This window comes from Notechis scutatus, chromosome 11 (genome assembly GCF_049901735.1).
Source record: "Notechis scutatus isolate UNSWTSFEM ecotype Mainland chromosome 11, rNotScu1.2, whole genome shotgun sequence".
Classification (NCBI taxonomy): Eukaryota; Metazoa; Chordata; class Lepidosauria; order Squamata; family Elapidae; genus Notechis; species Notechis scutatus.
This window is the reverse complement of record NC_142019.1, coordinates 17,343,609-17,360,389: the sequence shown is the minus strand read 5'-3', so window position 1 is coordinate 17,360,389 and position 16,781 is coordinate 17,343,609. Positions and strand designations below refer to the sequence as shown.

Genomic DNA, 16,781 nt, shown 5'->3' with positions numbered 1-16,781 from the left:
TTTCGGCATTTTAACTTTACTCCCCTCCTGATTAACATTGGCAAAGGAAGATCAGATTTTCTGCCAGAGAAAGCTGGCCCTTGGTGGGGCAGAATATTCATTAGCGGCTTTTGCAGAAGTGGATTAATCCAAAGCAACGGTTGACGTGGGTGGGCCCATTGGCACCGGACACCGCGCTGCCTTTCGAGGGCTGAATTATCCTTAATGTGCCTTCTTCCACTGCTGGAGATTATTAGAATAATGACAGGCAAAACGTGTGAATGTATTAATCGTGGCAGAACGCGAGCATCCCGTAAATCCTAGGAAACAGGGAACGTTGAAGGAAGGCAGAAGAAGGAAGATGGAATTGGGATGCTAGCCACTGTGAAATCGTCTTGTAAGAAATCTTCACCACAGTAACTGCTTCTTCATTTCAAATTTAAAACAGAAAGTCTGGGAAGGAACGGGAATGTCTACAACTATCAATAAAAGGCCTTCATCTTGAATCCATAAACCGGGTACATTGTCTGCTGCGAATGTCCTTTGCAAACGAAACATGTTTCAGAGAGGAGATTTAAGGCTTGCCACTCAAGGGCTTGGTTACAAAATTCTGAAATTTTGCAGCCTGTCACATTGACTTGGCAGCCCAGAATTATTGGTGCATTCACAACAATATTTGCCTCTTATGGCTTAATTCCAGAAAGAAAAAAGCAACTTACGACTATTGATTTAATGATTAGAAGAATAGAATAGAATAGAATAGAATAGAATAGAATAGAATAGAATAGAATGGAATGGAATGGAATGGAATGGAATGGAATGGAATAAGGAATGGAATGGAATGAGGAATGGAATAGAATGGAATAGAGAAAGAAGGAAGGAGAATAGAATAGGAATATTGAAATGAGGAATGGAATAGTAGAATAGAATAGAATAGAATAGAATAGAATAGAATAGAATAGAATAGAATAGAATAGAACATGATTATAATGAAATGAATGATACTATGTATTAGGTCATGTAAAAGTTGAGATTTGCTTGAAAAGAATGATGTGAATTTATAATTAAAGTCTAATTGTGTTAATAACAATATAATACATGCATAATTTATATATATATATATATATGTATATATATATATATATATATATATATATATATATATATATATATATATATATATATATGTATATATGTTATATATAATAATATGTAATATATATATATAATTTATATATGAAGTATATATATATATATATATATATATAAATAAATAAAGTTTTCATACTTACATGTATGATATTCAGCTTTGTTCGGGTATTTTCCCACGTCATTGTAGTTGTGCTTTTAAAGTTGTAGCAACGCTTTCGGCAGAATCTCATCTGCCATCATCAGGCTTCTTGAAGCACAACTACAATGACGTGGGAAAATACCCGAACAAAGCTGAATACCATACATACATACATACATACATACATACATTCATATATATATAATGAATTATAGCTTAAATGTAGAAGGGAAAGACTGCTTATATTGTGCACAAAAGATATGTACCAACTGATACACTGTACAATGGAAAGATGATTTTATTTGTTGTTTTATGTTTGTGTTTGTTGTTAAAAAATAAAATAAAAAAAAACAGAACAGAATAGAATTCAACTGGAAGGGACCTTGGAGGTCTTCTAGTCCAGCCCCTTGCTCAAGCAGGAGAACCTGTACCATCTCAGACAAGTGACTGTCCAGTCTCTTCTTAGAAACCTCCAGTGATGAAGCAGCCACAATTTATGGAGACAAAGCTGTTCCACTGGTTAATTGTCCTCACTGTTAGGAAGTTTCTCCTCAATTCCAGGTTGCTTCTCTCTTTGAGAAGCAACTGGCAACTGCCTCATATTTGTGACGGTTGCAGTGCGCTGGGGGTTATCTAATCCCCTTTAGTGACCTTTTGACAAACAAAGCCAAAGGGGAAGGCAGATTGACTTAACAACTTGACATCTGCGGTGATTAACCCCCATGGCAAGAAAAGTTGCAAAATGGGTCAAAAATTCACTTTAACAAATATCTCACTTAGCAACAGTAAGTGTTGGCCTCAATTATGATCGTAAGTCAACTTGTACTTTGGAGAGAGAGAATTAATAACATGTTTCAGTTTCCTTTTCCAATCGGTGTCTTTTTTGTTGATAAACAGAATGAAGATCCAAATTTATATCAGCAATGCTGCTTCAACTGCCATTATTGATGATTGATTGGCTGGCTGGCTGGCTGGCTTATTTCCCTCCTTTATTGTGACGACCCAGGGTGGGATACAAAATAAACACAGTCACAAAAAACAGGTGAAACCCCTTTTATTCCTTCACTTGGCTTCCAAGCTCCAAATATCCTTGACTGAAGACAAAAAACTCCCCCACAAACAGTTACAAGAAGGAAAAAAGCAACACAAACCAGGCAAGATAAGGGCTGGAAGACATCCACAGATAACAGAACACACACTGGGAAGGATGCCAAACTCAGAGAGGAACCACTAGTGATATTTCCATGCTTTGTTCCCAGTGTTCGCCTGTATGCATGTCCGTCCTCTTATTCAGTTGTCACAGCTGCAGTCCATGAAGAGGATCAAGGCCCTCTCTTCCCCAGTAGACCACGTCTCTCCCTTATCCTCTCCTCCCTGCGTGCCCTAGGATGGAGAAGGGATGGGCTTGGATCCTCCTCTGACTGCCCAACTGGCATCTGCCCTTCCCCAGCCTCCTCCACAACCTCCAGAGCCACACTTCCACTCCCTGTCGGCTGTTCCTCCTCTCCCTCAGAGTCAGGCACAACATTTATTATATTCAACACTCCGTCCTCCTGCTCCTCCTCCTATTTTCCCCATAGCGACTGCCAGGGCACTTTCTTGCAGCTTCCTTGGCAAGATTTCAGAAGTAGCCATCTTCCTGGGGCTAAAAGGGAATGGTTGGAGTATAATTCAAGATCCTGGGTTTCAGCCTGATGCTTTAACTACTGGCTCAATACTGAATTAATCCAGAACCCAGCAGCAAAACATTTGTATCATTAAAATATTTTTTTTAAAAAAAATCTACCCATTTTTCATATTGATTTTACACCTCATTTATATCTCGATTTTTCTTCCTTAAGATCAGCTAACACAACAGCCCTTCAAAAGCGAACAGCAGCTTCCAGATGGCAACTATGCAGATATAAATATAAATAAATGTTGCTTTCTAGCACTTAGTGACTGCTATGCAATAAAGATGGATTTGATTTGATGAATAAATATGATAAATGCATTAGAATTTTAAAAGCCACAACCCCTCCTCTAATTGGGGCCTCTGACTTGCTGCTTTAAAAAAAAATACCCAAAAGGATCTTGCAATTCTAAAAGACACGATCGCCATAACTTCCATTCATCCACGTCTCTAAAATCAGGGCAAGCTTCCCGCAAAATATTCCGGAGGAGAATGGCTTTTCAGGCTCACTCACCGCCGTTTTGGTTGCAAATGCCTCTAATATAAGTGCTCCTCGACTTCCAACAGTTTGTTTAGAGACCGTTCAAAGTTACGACACCAAAAAAAGTGAATTATGACCATTTTTCAAAAGTAGGACCACTGCAGCATCCCCAGGAATATGTTGTTCTGACCGAGGCTTCCTGGGACCATAATTAAGCACACGCTTAGTCCAAACAACTCTTGTTTTATTTCAGTGCTAGGAATTATGTTCATTCCCAGCCCGTAATGAGTCCCAAACAGTCCCTCGAGATAAGCACCCACCTTTCTCTCCTTTGAGTTGCTGCCAACAACTAAAGGGCCAAATGAACTGTAAAAAAACCAACTGAAGCACAAAGTCCACACAGAGCTTCAAGGTTTAATCTGAACCGAATGAACGACTTTGCTTCCTGCAAAGGTTTCATCATCTTTGCCTGTCCTTTATCCCTTATGGGAGGGGCAATCACCTCCAGCCTTACTTACGAGTCACCCCATTTGTCTTAGCTGTTCTTGCCTTCTAGCAGCTCTGCACATGCACGCACTGGGAACAAGCTCCCCTGGTTCCTCTTCCTCGCTGCTGCCAGACTCCAGAGGCTCCGGAGTCAGCACCCCACTCCCAGATGGTCCTGGCTCCATCTCTGCATCGGACGCAGGACCCTCATCCGAGTCCTCCCCAGACTCCCGGACTGGTCCCCGTTCTTCCCCACTGTCCGATTCTGCTGCTGTCTGCACAGGCTGCCGGCGAACCACAACACACGTGGTCAAAATTTGGATGCTTGGTAACTGGCATGTATTTACGATGGTTGCAGTGTCCTGGGGTCATGTGATCTCCTTCTGGGACTTCTGAGAAGGAAAGTCAGTGGGGAAGCCAGATGACAATCATGTTACTAAGTTAACAAGGGCAGTGGTTCACTTAACAACCCCGTGGCAAGGAAGGTTATTGACGCAAACTCACTTAAGTGTCTCGCTCATCAACAGAAATTTGGGGTTTAATTGGGGTTGTAAGTTGAGTATCTTTTGTCCCCACCCATGCCTAATACTTGCTTTCCTCTTTTATAAATTATAGCCAGCATCATTGCTTTCCCAAACTTGCTTTTGGAGAAACAAAACAAAAATATTTTTGTAGAAGCAAAGATATTTAAAGCTGCTGTTTTAAGTCTTGCCCCTATCATTACTCCTGCATTCAAATATACTATTTCTTTGCTTGGTTTAAAGTTAATCAATTCCCATCAAACATAAGCTCTAAGGGATCAATGCTAAATTTCCTGACAAACAGACCAAGAGCTTTTCTTGGCATTATAGTCTGAATTTTAATAGGCGGATCGCAAGCCAAAAGTCTCATTTTGTGTAACCTTTAAGCATCCTAAGAGAACGAGAGGGAAGGAATGAGCCAATTAGCTGTTTGAAATAAGAAATATTACATTTGCTCACTGTTTACGTTAGAAATGTTTGCTTCTTTGTTCTTCTCCACCTAGGATCAATGCCATATCAAACAGACACGCACACATAGACATAACCCCTTTGCATAATGTGGTTAGAACTTCAACTTTTAAAAAATGGCTTTATTAACTACATTAACGTTTTTTTAAAAAATAAACTTTACACAAAATTATTTTTAAAAGGAAACAAAAAGCTATAAAGAAAGAAAAACAGAGAGAGAATATATTAATGGATGCACATACATCTGAGAAAATTCTACATGAATATTTCAATACGTGGTGGCTGTCTTGCATTATAAATATCCATTGCTGTTCTGTGCCAATAAGCCATTTGTGTTGCTTATAACATCAGTCTGCAAACCAGGACCGCTGCAATTAATATTTTGAAGAGAGACAATAATGTTGAGGCTCGTCACGCAGATTTTTAAGTACATTTCAGTGAGCATACTGAGTTCCTTCCTGGAACAAAATAAGCCAGATACAAAATAATAACCACGGACGGCTTCAGAGACTTCATCTGGGAGAAAACCTATGCAGAAACCCTAAAAAAAAAAATAGGTAAACATTTGCAGCCTTCAGAATAACAGAAGAGTTGGAAGGGACCTTGGAGATCTTCTAGTCCAACCCCTTGTTCAAGCAGAAATGGGACCCTATCCCATTTCAGACAAATGGCTGTTGAATCTCTTCATCCAGTGATGAAGCAACACCCACAATTTCTGAAGGCCAGCTGTTCCACTGGTTTACTGTAAGAGGTTTCTCCTTAGTTCTAGGTTGCTTCTCTCTTTGTTTAGTTTCCATCCATTGTTTCTTGTCTTGCTTTCTGGTGCTTTGGAGAATACATTGAAACCTCCCCCCCTCTTCTTTGGGGCAGCCCCTCAAATATTGGAAGGCTGCTATCATGTTCACCCCTAGTCCTTTTTCCCCCTAGATTAGACATACCCAGTTCCTGCAACTGTTCTTCATATGTTTTAGCTTTCAGCTCCCCAGTCATCTTTGAGGGTCTTCAAACATCATGAACTGAGCTCCATGAAGTCAGGTGTCCACTCCTACCATTGACCTGCTCTCTATTTTGCCACTGAGTTAATAATCAAAGTTGATTAGATCTAGTCTTCACTGATATCAACTACTCTGGCTACATCTTGAACGTCTAATGGGGCTCACATTGCAATAAGTGGACCTAAATGGATCCCAATAATAGACTTAAACCCCGAAGCACTTATTTCTTTCTTTCTTTCTTTCTCCCTGTGCTCCGAAACCTAAAACCACATCACTAGGGCAGGGGTCTCCAATCTTGGCAACTTAAAACTTGTGGACTTCAACTCCCAGAATTTCTCAGCCAGTGGAGCTGGCAACGCTGGCTGAGGAATTCTGGGAGTTGAAGTCCATAAGTTGCCTGCACTAGCAGATGTCAATATATCGGTGCTCTTCTCCTTAAATCTGTTTTTCTTTTCAAATTCCTATGGCATTCTCTTGGTTTCCAAAGGTTGGCAGGTTGTTATAGTTGGTACTGAATTAAAACAATGTGTGATACCTCTTGAATCTCACATAGACTCCTTCCAGCTGTCTTTTTTTCTTCACAATATTTATATATAGCATTTATATTTGGTATTATAGAGATCCAATTTAGAGAAAAGGAGAAATTTTCTGCCAGTGTGAATAATTAATCAGTGGAGCAGCTTGCCTGCCAGAGTTGTGGATGCTCCATTGCTGTAGGTTTTCAAGAGAAAACTAGACAATCATTTGACCAGGATAATATAAGGTCTTTTGCCTTAAGCAAGGGGTTGGACTAGAAGAGCTCTGAGGTTTCTTCCAGCCCTGTAATTCTAGGTTCTACTTAAGTAATACCTGAGGATATCTTGGGCAGGCTTTCAACAAAATCTCCAGGTCCTTGTTGAAAAAAAGGGGACACAAATGAAACCAAGACCTTTATTCAGTTCTCTGCCAGCTTTTCATTATCCTAACAATTCTCCAAGGTAGCTTAGAATGAGCAAGACCTAAATAATTAAGTCTGATTTTCCAAATTCACGGCAGTATTAACTAGACAGACAGGTAGATACTATTATCCTTCGGGTATTTTCAGGATGTTTTGGACATCAATGCAGGTAGTCCTTGGCTTGCAACAGTTTGTTTAGTGACTGAAGTTACAATGGCACTTTAAAAAATGACTAGTGACGGTTTTTCACATCCCCATGGTTACGTGATCAAAACTCGGACAACTTGGCAACTGGCATGTATTTATGTCAGGTGCAGTGTCCTGGGATCATGTGGTCACCTTTGGTAACCCGATAAGCAAAGTCAATGGGGGAGCCAGATTCACGTAATAGCCATACTAACTTTAACAAATTAACAGAGTTGGAAGGGACCTTGTAGGTCATCTAGTCCAACCCCCGCCCAAGCAGGAGACTCTACACCATTTCTGACAGGTGGCAGTCCAGTCTCTTCTTGAAAGCCTCCAGTGATGAAGCTCCCACAACTTCTGAAGGAAATTTCTGTTCCATTGGTTGATTGCTCTCACTGTCAGAAAATTGCTCCTTATTTCTAGTTGGAATCTCTCCTTGTTCAGTTTCCATCCATTATTCCTTGTCTGGCCTTCAGGTGCTTTGGAAAATAGCTTGACCCCCTCTTCTTTGTGGCAGCCCCTCAAATATTGGAAGATGCTATCATGTCTCCCCTGGTCCTTCTCTTCACTAGACTAGCCAAGCCCAGTTCCTGCAACTGCTCGTCGTATCTTTTAACCTCCAGTCCCCTCATCATCCTGGTTGCTCTTCTCTGCACATCTTTTTTATAGTGTGGTGACCAAAACTGGATGCAGTACTCTAGGTGTGGTCTTACTAAGGCTTTATAGAGTAGTATTAGTACCTCCCTTGAACTTACCAATTGCTGTGGCTCATTTAACAACTATGGTAAGAAAGATCGTAAAAAGGGGAAAATTCACTTAACAACTGTCTTGCTTTGGTTGTAAGTCGAGGACTACCTGCACTAGGCAATTCCTATGCAAGGTGGCCACTAACGGCAGCCCCAAACATCTGAAGGCCATAGGAGAGAGGAAGGGGGTGAATGTTTAATCCAACTTCCCCTTTATAAATTCTGCAGGATTTTCCTCTCTGCATTTGTTCCTTGCGGGATGAAAGCATGCCATTGTTCTTCCCGCTGAACAAAGACCCCTCCCCTCCCTTATAAACACATCTTTCTCCCTTTTTTTTCCAGAGGCCTCCATGTAATCATTAATTTTTATTGACAAAAATCTGTACTCTTTCAATCTAACAGGACCAGTTATTAAATAATATGGATGTTCTCCCTTAATTGGCAGCGCCTGAAGGAAGGATCCTTGCTTGTGGTATCTGACCCCCTTTAACGTAATTTAAGCATCCTGAATGTGAAGGCCCCCCCATCTAGTCCTCAGGGACCAAGGACTGGAAACCCCACATCTCTCTCTCACTCTGCTGTGGAGCCCCTCCATAATTCAGGGCATCAGGGTCTCCTGTTACAATACATTGGCCCTGTGAAAAGAAAAGTGCACCATCGTGCGTACCGTCCCTTGTCCTATTGTCCCCATTTGTTCGTACCTATTTCCTGTATTCTTATGTTTATACTTATACCTATTATCTTGTAAGTGATTGACAAATAAAAATAAATAAAATAAAATAAAATAAATAAATAAAAACAATAGATTGGCCCTGTGAAAAGGGCCCCTTATTATGGGGGTCCTTGAACGTCCCTTCTGCCATCAAAAGCCCCCTTCCCATTATTCAGAGGTGTCCAAGTTGTATACAAAGCCATTATTTTGGAGGGCTTAATAATATGACACACACACACACACACACACACACACACACATTCCTGGGTGTTGAAGCTGATCTCTCTCCTTGCATGTTCCCTCCTGCCTGCTGCCCTTGTATGGGGTGCTCAGTCATACGGGGTGCCCCATTATTTAGGTCTGTTTCACACTATGAGCCCCTTTGAGCATTCCCTTCTGCCTGCACCCCAGGACACCCCCCCCCATTATTCAGGGGTGCTTCATAAGGTGATCTGCTCAGGCCCCCTGCCTGACCCCAAGATCCCCCCGCTTGCCCCTTACTCAAGAGGCTGCGTGGAAAAATACTGATCTTCCGTCTCCACCTCAGTTTTCTTCTTCTTCTTCTTCTTGTTTCTGCTGCTTCATTACTTCTTCTTCTTCTTCTTCTTCTTCTTCTTCTTCTTCTTCTTCTTCTTCTTCTTCTTCTTCTTCTTCTTCTTTCTTCTTCTTCTTCTTCTTCTTCTTCTTCTTCTTCTTCTCTTCCTCCTCTCCTCCTCCTCCTCCTCTCCCCACTCACAAACCCAACTCTAGCACTGATGGTGTTACCTAGTTGGGTCATGAAACATCTGTCAAAAAACCACCAAGCTCAGACAGCACCAAGGACCTCCACCATCATCCTTGTCTTCCTCCTCCCTCCTCCACTGATGGTGCTACACTGATATCCTTGTCTTCCTCCTTCCTCCTCCTCCTCCTACACTGATGGTGTTACCTAGTTGGGTAATGAAATGTCTGCAAGAAAATAGCCAGACTCAGAGAACATGGAGAACTCCACACTCCTCCTCCTCCACTCCACAAACCCCACTCTCTTCCAGAACTGATGCTGTTGCCTAGTTGGGTCATGCAACGTCTGCAAGGAAACCACCAAGCTCAGAGAGCGCCCAGGACCCCACAGTCATCCTCTCCTCCTCCTCCTCCTCCCCAGCTCCACTAGCACTGATGCTGTTGCCTAGTTGGGTCATGCAACGTCTGCAAGAAAACCACCAAGCCCAGAGAGCGCCCAGGACCCCACAGTCCTCCTCCTCCTCCCCCCTCCCCACTAGCACTGATGCTGTTGCCTAGTTGGGTCATGCAACGTCTGCAAGAAAACCACCAAGCCCAGAGAGCGCCCAGGACCCCACAGTCCTCCTCTCCTCCTCCTCCTCCTCCCCCCCACTAGCACTGATGCTGTTGCCTCGTTGGGTCATGCAACGTCTGCAAGGAACCAACCAAAGCCCAGGAGACACCAAGGACCCCACACTTCATCCCTGAGCTACAACTAGTTAACCTGCATTCGTGGTTAGCGCCGCGCCTCCCACAGAAAGCCCCTTCCTCTGAACCCCTCCTAACAAGAGGGGCGCCCGCCACCCCTCCCCTCCTCCCCCTCCCCGGCGGGCCGGTTTCCAGGGCGCCCGAGGCCCCTCCCCTCTCCCCGCGCGCGCACCTCCCCTCGGCCAAGATGGCGGCGGGCGCGCGTCTCCCCGGCGGGGCGCGAGGTGCAGCAGCGGCGGCGGCGGCTGGTTCCGCTGGTGGCGGAGCCGCGTGTGACGGGAGGCCGGCGTTGTGACGGGCCTCCTGCGCTTCAGGTGAGCGGGGCGTGCGGCGGAGGGAGTCGGGTTGAGGGGGGGGGGGGTGTTCCCGGGAGGGGGGGGCACTGAAGACCCCCTCCCCAAGGTCTCTGACGATGCGGGGGGGGGTTCCCATTATCTGGAGGGAGAGGTTAATGGTGTTGGGGGGCACCAGAACTGGGGTTCCGATCCCCCCCCCCCCACCGGGATGCAGAGCCTTCCTGGCTTTAGGGATGCTGCTGCTGCTCCTCCTATTAATGGACCTAGCAATCATAAGCTGCTGTGATGATTAATATTGTTATTATTTTGTGCTATTATTGCATTATATACACGAAAAACGACAGCGCTGGGTCACTAGTTACCTCGTTTGCTGCGTACGCTGTCGTTTTTCGTGTATATAATGCAATAATAGCAGCAATAATAATAACAATATTAATAATATTAATAATATCAGCTTATTATTGCTAGGTCCATTAATGGTATATTATTATTAATACTTATTAATAATAATCCATTAATAGGAGCTATTATTGCTATTATAATTTTTGCTTTTGGTATTGTTGTTATTGCTGTCGCTATTATTGTTGTTGTTGTTGTTATTATTAGCTGTTGATGTCACCAGGACTGGGATCATAATTGTTAAGGATGATCCTTGGGAGAAGCAGATTTCTCAGCCGCCCCCTGCATCCCTGCCAGGCTGGAGGCTTTGCCCACGGTTGGCATTGCCGCCCCCAAACAAGGACCTGGAGGTGCCCGATCCAGAGCTGTGTGCACACACACACACCCCTCCCCCCGGAAAGCCCAGCAGGAGAAATTGGAGGATAGGAGTGGATGATGGGGCTGGTTTCATTCATTCTGATTTCCCTCCCCCTCCCCAGGAGGGGGAAGCCCTGGGAGAGAGTGGGGGGCATTGGGAAAAGGGGAGGGGCTTCCCCCTTTTTTGGAGATGCCCACAAAAGGAAAGCCATATGGACCTCCCTCCTAATGTGCTGGTGAGACGTAGAATCAAAGGGCTGGAAGAGACCTTGGAGGTCTTCTAGTCCAACCCCTTGCCCAAGGCAAGAGACCTTATCCCATCCCGGATAAAAGGATGTCCAGCCTCTTCTTGAAGAACAAGAATTGCCCTACTTGGTGGTGGGAGATGTTACGATCTTCTGACTCCCCGCACCAAACTTGATTGCAGGAAATACGACTTCAGCAACAGAGTGGTCAATGTCTGGAATACTCTACCTGACTCTGTGGTTTCTTCCCCAAACCCCAAAAACTTTAACCTTAGACTGTCTACTATTGACCTCACCCCTTTCCTAAGAGGTCTGTAGGGGCCGTGTATAAGCGCACCAACGTGCCTACCGTCCCTGTCCTATTGTTTCTCTTATTCTTCTTTATTTTTCTTATATGTACCCATTTCATGTATTCACAACTATGTATACACTTATACTTATTATCTTGTAAACAATTGGCAAATCAAATAAATAAAATAAATAAATAAAATAAACTCTCCATCAAGCAGAGTGGGTCTAGTTTGCCTCTTCCAGCTTTATTCATCTCAATATTCCCATCCTAAATTCTCATTTCGTCAGGCATTTTAAATCCGATGCAGGGCAGTTGTACCGGTCGATGCCCGTCCGTCCGTCACTGGAGTTTCCCCTGGGAAGAAACTCAACCTGCATTTTAGACCCTCCCTCCCCTCCTCTCTCCCCTCCCCTCCAGGAAAGCTAGTTTGCCTCTTTTTATTTTATTGCCATCAAATCGGAGAGGCCGCTCTCCCCTTTCAGAGAAAAAGGATTTGGGTGAAAATGCCAGCTTTGCTTTTTGCTAAATGCCGTCTGTGTTCCTATTCCATGTAAACATAACAGCTCCGGTATATATCCGGTTCCATTTATGTAGCATTATAATTATAGGCTGGCTACATCTATCACATTCCTTGTACGTAGAATGATAATTAAATGTTTACTGCGTATATCCTATTTCATTTATATTGAAGGGCGTGAGTCTTCTGTTTGTAAAGAAGCGGAAGATTCACATGCTTCAGTAAAGGAAGATAAAAACAGTTTAGAATATTGACATTTTGCCGTGTACAAGAAGAATCCTTAACTTTCTTGGGATATATAGCACAAATGCTTAAATTACTCCGACTTTCAGACCTGAGAAATTAGGTAAGCAGTTCTTGCTTTGCGTTGAAACAGAAATAAATATGCTTGATTTTCATTACGGGAGACTGAAGCAGAGGTTGAAAAAAGATTTTCTTTGATAGTATTTTTAGTACAGGATTATTACTGGTTGTAAGTAGTAGTGGTGGTATTTTCAGATTGGCGTTTAGGATGATTTTTTTTTTTAAAAAAAAGGTTATTTTTTTCTCTGAGGTGACTTACATAGGATTAGTAATCCGACACGTGGATGTTTGCTATTGGAAAATAGAGCTGGGAGCTTAACTGCTTGAGTTGTTATGATTGTGTGAACAGCACAATGACAGGCATTTGGAATGGCTGTATTTATAGCGTTAGGTACTCCTTTTGGTCTTTTATAAACACGTTCACAGGAGAAACTGAATTCTAATTCTGTAAGGTTAACCAGATAGCATGTGAACTTTCATGTCCAAAAATATTTTCTTCTTCGGAGAATATATTTAAATGTGAGAAATATGTGGAGGAGGAAACTATTTGCTACAAATTGAATTTACATTGGAAGGAAGGATAAAATTTGGTGGAAGAGGGAGAGTGAGATACACAAGGTAAAGTTCAGGGGTAGAAAATTGCTTTTATTGGGAACTGGGAAATTGGGAGGAAGCAGGTTAATACTTGGAAACCTGACAACTAGCTTTTGCGAACACCTTTCAAAATTTCAGTATCAAGTGTCTATGCTGATTTATGACAGTAATAAAGATTTGAACATCAAGTGTCAGTATTAGAAGGCGTGTTAGGAATGGCCAATATAATAAAGGATTGAGAATTTGTCCAGAGCTCTGTAACAATTTGGGGGTTCTAGGGAGACCCCAATACTCATTTTTTTCACCAGTCTTCCAGGAAATGCAATATTGATTGGTTAGTTTAACTCACTTGTTTACTGTTCTCTGTGAGTGAGGATGGTCTATATTCTGTAATTGAATGTGCATTGAGTAAGGAGGGGATTATACTATCTAAAATTAGATGCCTCAGCTTTGTTTGGAAGAGTCGTGATGTTATTTCCACCCCACTTCCCCTTCATTTTCTGGTTTCCAATGGATACGGTAACTTTCCTTTAGATTTTTTTTTTTTTAGTGTTTGACATTAGAGGAAATATAGATTAATAACTTGGAAATTCATGTTAGAAATGGCTAGGTGCTTTAGTGTTTGTTATTCATTCATGATCAGTAACTGTATTAATGTCTTTTGGCATTATAAATGGCATTATAATTTGATTTTTTTTTTGGAGTGTAGGAATAAATTTCGGTTTGGCTTCCATCATTTTTTTTCTTTTTAAGATATCTATATATCATCGGAGTCTCAAAGATCAGGAAGAACCGAGGTAGTAATTATCTACAGCTACAAATCATTTGTTGACATTGATTTTGATCTGCCCTCTTGCAGCATCATAAACGTGGTGAAAAGTTTCACTGCATAGAGCAGGAGTCCCCAAACTTGGCAACTTTAAGACTTGTGGACTTCAACTCCCAGAATTCTCCAGCCAGAATTCTGGGATTTTAAGTCCACAAGTCTTAAAGTTGCCAAGTTTGGAGACCTTTGGCATAGAGTGAAGAAAGAAACGATTTGGATTTTTAGCTCAGTAGGCCTGCAAATTCAGTTGAACCACATAAAACTGATAATTAGACTGGATAAACATCATTCACAGTGGCTCAACCCAGTTTGCTAGTGGAGATGAAAAATCAAACGCTACCCACCCTTTTAATGAATCCCTAATTTATCAGAACGTTACACTTGCATCCAATTGAGAGGACTAAAAAGATAGAAAAATGTACATGCATAAATGGGCCCATTTTCCACTTTGCTGCCTTTAATAGTGCCCAGAATGTGCCCACTGAGGCCATTATCTGTGCCAACTCTTGATGATGTTCTCCCTTGTCTACATAATATCAGTTACTTCAAAAACAGAGTGATTAGTATTTTTCCTCTAACAGAACAGCAGTGTAAACTGTAAAGGCTATGGGATTTTTATGGTTATCCCTTCTTTAATAACCAGCAGGTCAGATGCTAATAACACTTTACAGCTTGTTAATTATGGCAGTGACTTTTGGAACCCTGCTGATCTCATGTTCTGTTTTAAAAAATGCACAAATGTGTCTTGGACACAACCCCAGTCAAGATTTATGTTTCATGTGTATTCTGGAAATGTTGAGTGGGTGGGAGGTATGGCTTTCACTCTTGAATTTAATGTTTGAAGAGAGCCAATTAGTCAAATGATGCATTGGATGGTTTAAAGAACATTATGGTTCACGTCTAGTCCCACCTTTCTGCTATCCAGCATTTTCTTATATTTCATTTTCTCAATTATTAAAGGCAAAACAGCAAGGACCTAATCCTGGGAGGGATTGATTTCAGTAATGGACATGGACCTTTGCTTGTTATGGATGTCCAGTCTCTTCTTAAAATCCTCCACTGTTGAAGTACCCATATCTGGGGGCAAGTCGTTCCACTGGTTGATTGTTCTTACTGTCAGGAAATTTGGTCGCTTCTCCCTTTGTTCATTTCCCATCCATTGCTTCTTATCTTGCCTTCTGATGCTTTGGAAAATAAGTTGACCCCCCCTCTTCTTTGTAGCGGTCCCTCAAATACTGGAACAAGGCTATCATGACACCCCTATTCTTCCTTTTCCCTAAACTAGACAATATGCAATTTCTCCAGCCATTCTTCATATGTTTTAGCCTTCACCCCCTCTAATCCTTTTTGTCGCTCTTCTCTGCACTGTTTCCAAAGTCTCAAGATCTTTTTTATATTGTGGTGACCAAAATTGGATGCAGTATTCTGGGTGTGGTCTTAAAAGGGATTATAAAGTGGCAGTATCTAAGTATCGATGTTGACTCTTAAAAATAAAGGCTTAGGATCTCATGGCTCAACCATCTAGGGGAAATGTCTTAATTTTTGCTCTGGAGTAGATATCGGCAAGTGGTACTTTTGATTTCAATTCATCTTCAGGGGAGCAACTTAGCTATTGTGTTGTAATGTGGGGCTACAAAAAGAGCACAGTTATGATAACAGGGTTTGGGAGGGAATTTGTATAAGACTATAACTTAACATCTGGAATTGTTCGGGCAAAGTTAACTGAATAATGAAAGCTTTCCTTGGGCTTCTGCGCTGAAATGTAGAACCAGATTTATTTATAGGGAAAAGTGCAACTTTCCCAGCACGCAACATGAAAAGATGTCAAGGGCAGCAAAGATTTCCTTTCTTGTAATCTACTTTCCATGTTGATGAAATGTATTCTTGCACTTCATAACATTTAAATCTTCTGAAGATATAGATTTATTGGCCAATCAGTTAATATGGTGTCGGTTGACAGATGCGTCGGTGTGTGCTTTGCTGAATGAGATGGTTATTGGGTGGCGATGCAAAGGAAGGTGATGCTGTAGCCCAGGCTTGTTGCAATTGGATAAGTACAATTGTACCTTTTGTTCTTTTTAATTAGAAACAAAATTAGTTACGGCTTGCTTTGAAAAAAAAAAAGACAATGTTGATGCATGTAGTTGTTGTATTCTGCTCGGGGAAAAATTAGAATTTAAATTTGGAATGTCCCCCATCACATGGAAGTTTTAGGATAAGCTTTTTTTCATTCATGTTGACCAAATAAAAAGAAGAAAAAAAACGGGATAAACCAGATGAAAGTACTGCTCTTCTCTCTTAAATAATCCTGTTACTTTGTGTCTGATAATCAGACAGGACTGAACAGAAGGAAAAAAAACAGTGTTTAGGGCCAGTTGATACAATAACCAACAATGTATTTTGAAGTGTTTCTTGATTACATTGCTAGCATGCTAACATTATTCATTCATCTATGTAATTCCATATGTGTGAATATTAGGTGGCTGTCCACTTCCTGAAGTAGGCAGCTATGTAGGTTGCTACTGTTATGTGTAATTGAAATAGAAATAGAATCATAAAGCTGAAAGGGACCTCGGCGGTCTTCTAGTCTAACCCCTGCCAAGGCAAGAATCCTCATTCAGTCCTGGATAAATGCTTGTTCAATCTTTTCTTGAAAACTTCCAGTGATGGAGCACCCACAACTTCTGAGGCAAGCTTTTCTACTGGTTAATTGTTCTCACTATCAGGAAATTTCTTCTTAGTTCTAGGTTGCTTCTCTCCTTGATTAGTTTCCAACTGTTGCTTCTTGTCCTGCCCTCATGTGCTTTGGAGAATAGCTTGACCCCCCTCTTCTCTGTGACAGAACCTCAAATATTGGAAGACGGCTATAAGGTCTTCCCCAAACCTTCTCTGCGTTCGGCTAAACGTATCTTTCTCCCCAGGAATAAAAGTACGGGGAACACCTTCAATTTCCTGAGGTTCTTCAAAAATGTATAGGACAGAAAGCTAGCGAACAAATGAACTTGGGAAGA

At 41.9% G+C, this 16,781-nt stretch overlaps 1 protein-coding gene across 2 annotated transcripts in view; it reads left to right on the top strand.

Annotated features, from left to right (window-relative positions):
* The first annotated feature begins 10,105 nt into the window (after window positions 1-10,105).
* The window catches only part of DENND4A (DENN domain containing 4A), an 86,952-nt gene continuing 80,276 nt past the window's right edge, over window positions 10,106-16,781 (top strand). The window contains exons 1-2 of one of the 2 annotated variants that reach the window (XM_087972927.1): window positions 10,119-10,255; window positions 12,222-12,393. The gene's annotated coding sequence lies outside the window, so the exon portion shown is untranslated. Of the gene's footprint in view, window positions 10,256-12,221; window positions 12,394-16,781 lie in introns of both variants that reach the window. The other variant, XM_026673110.2, reaches the window with a different exon arrangement.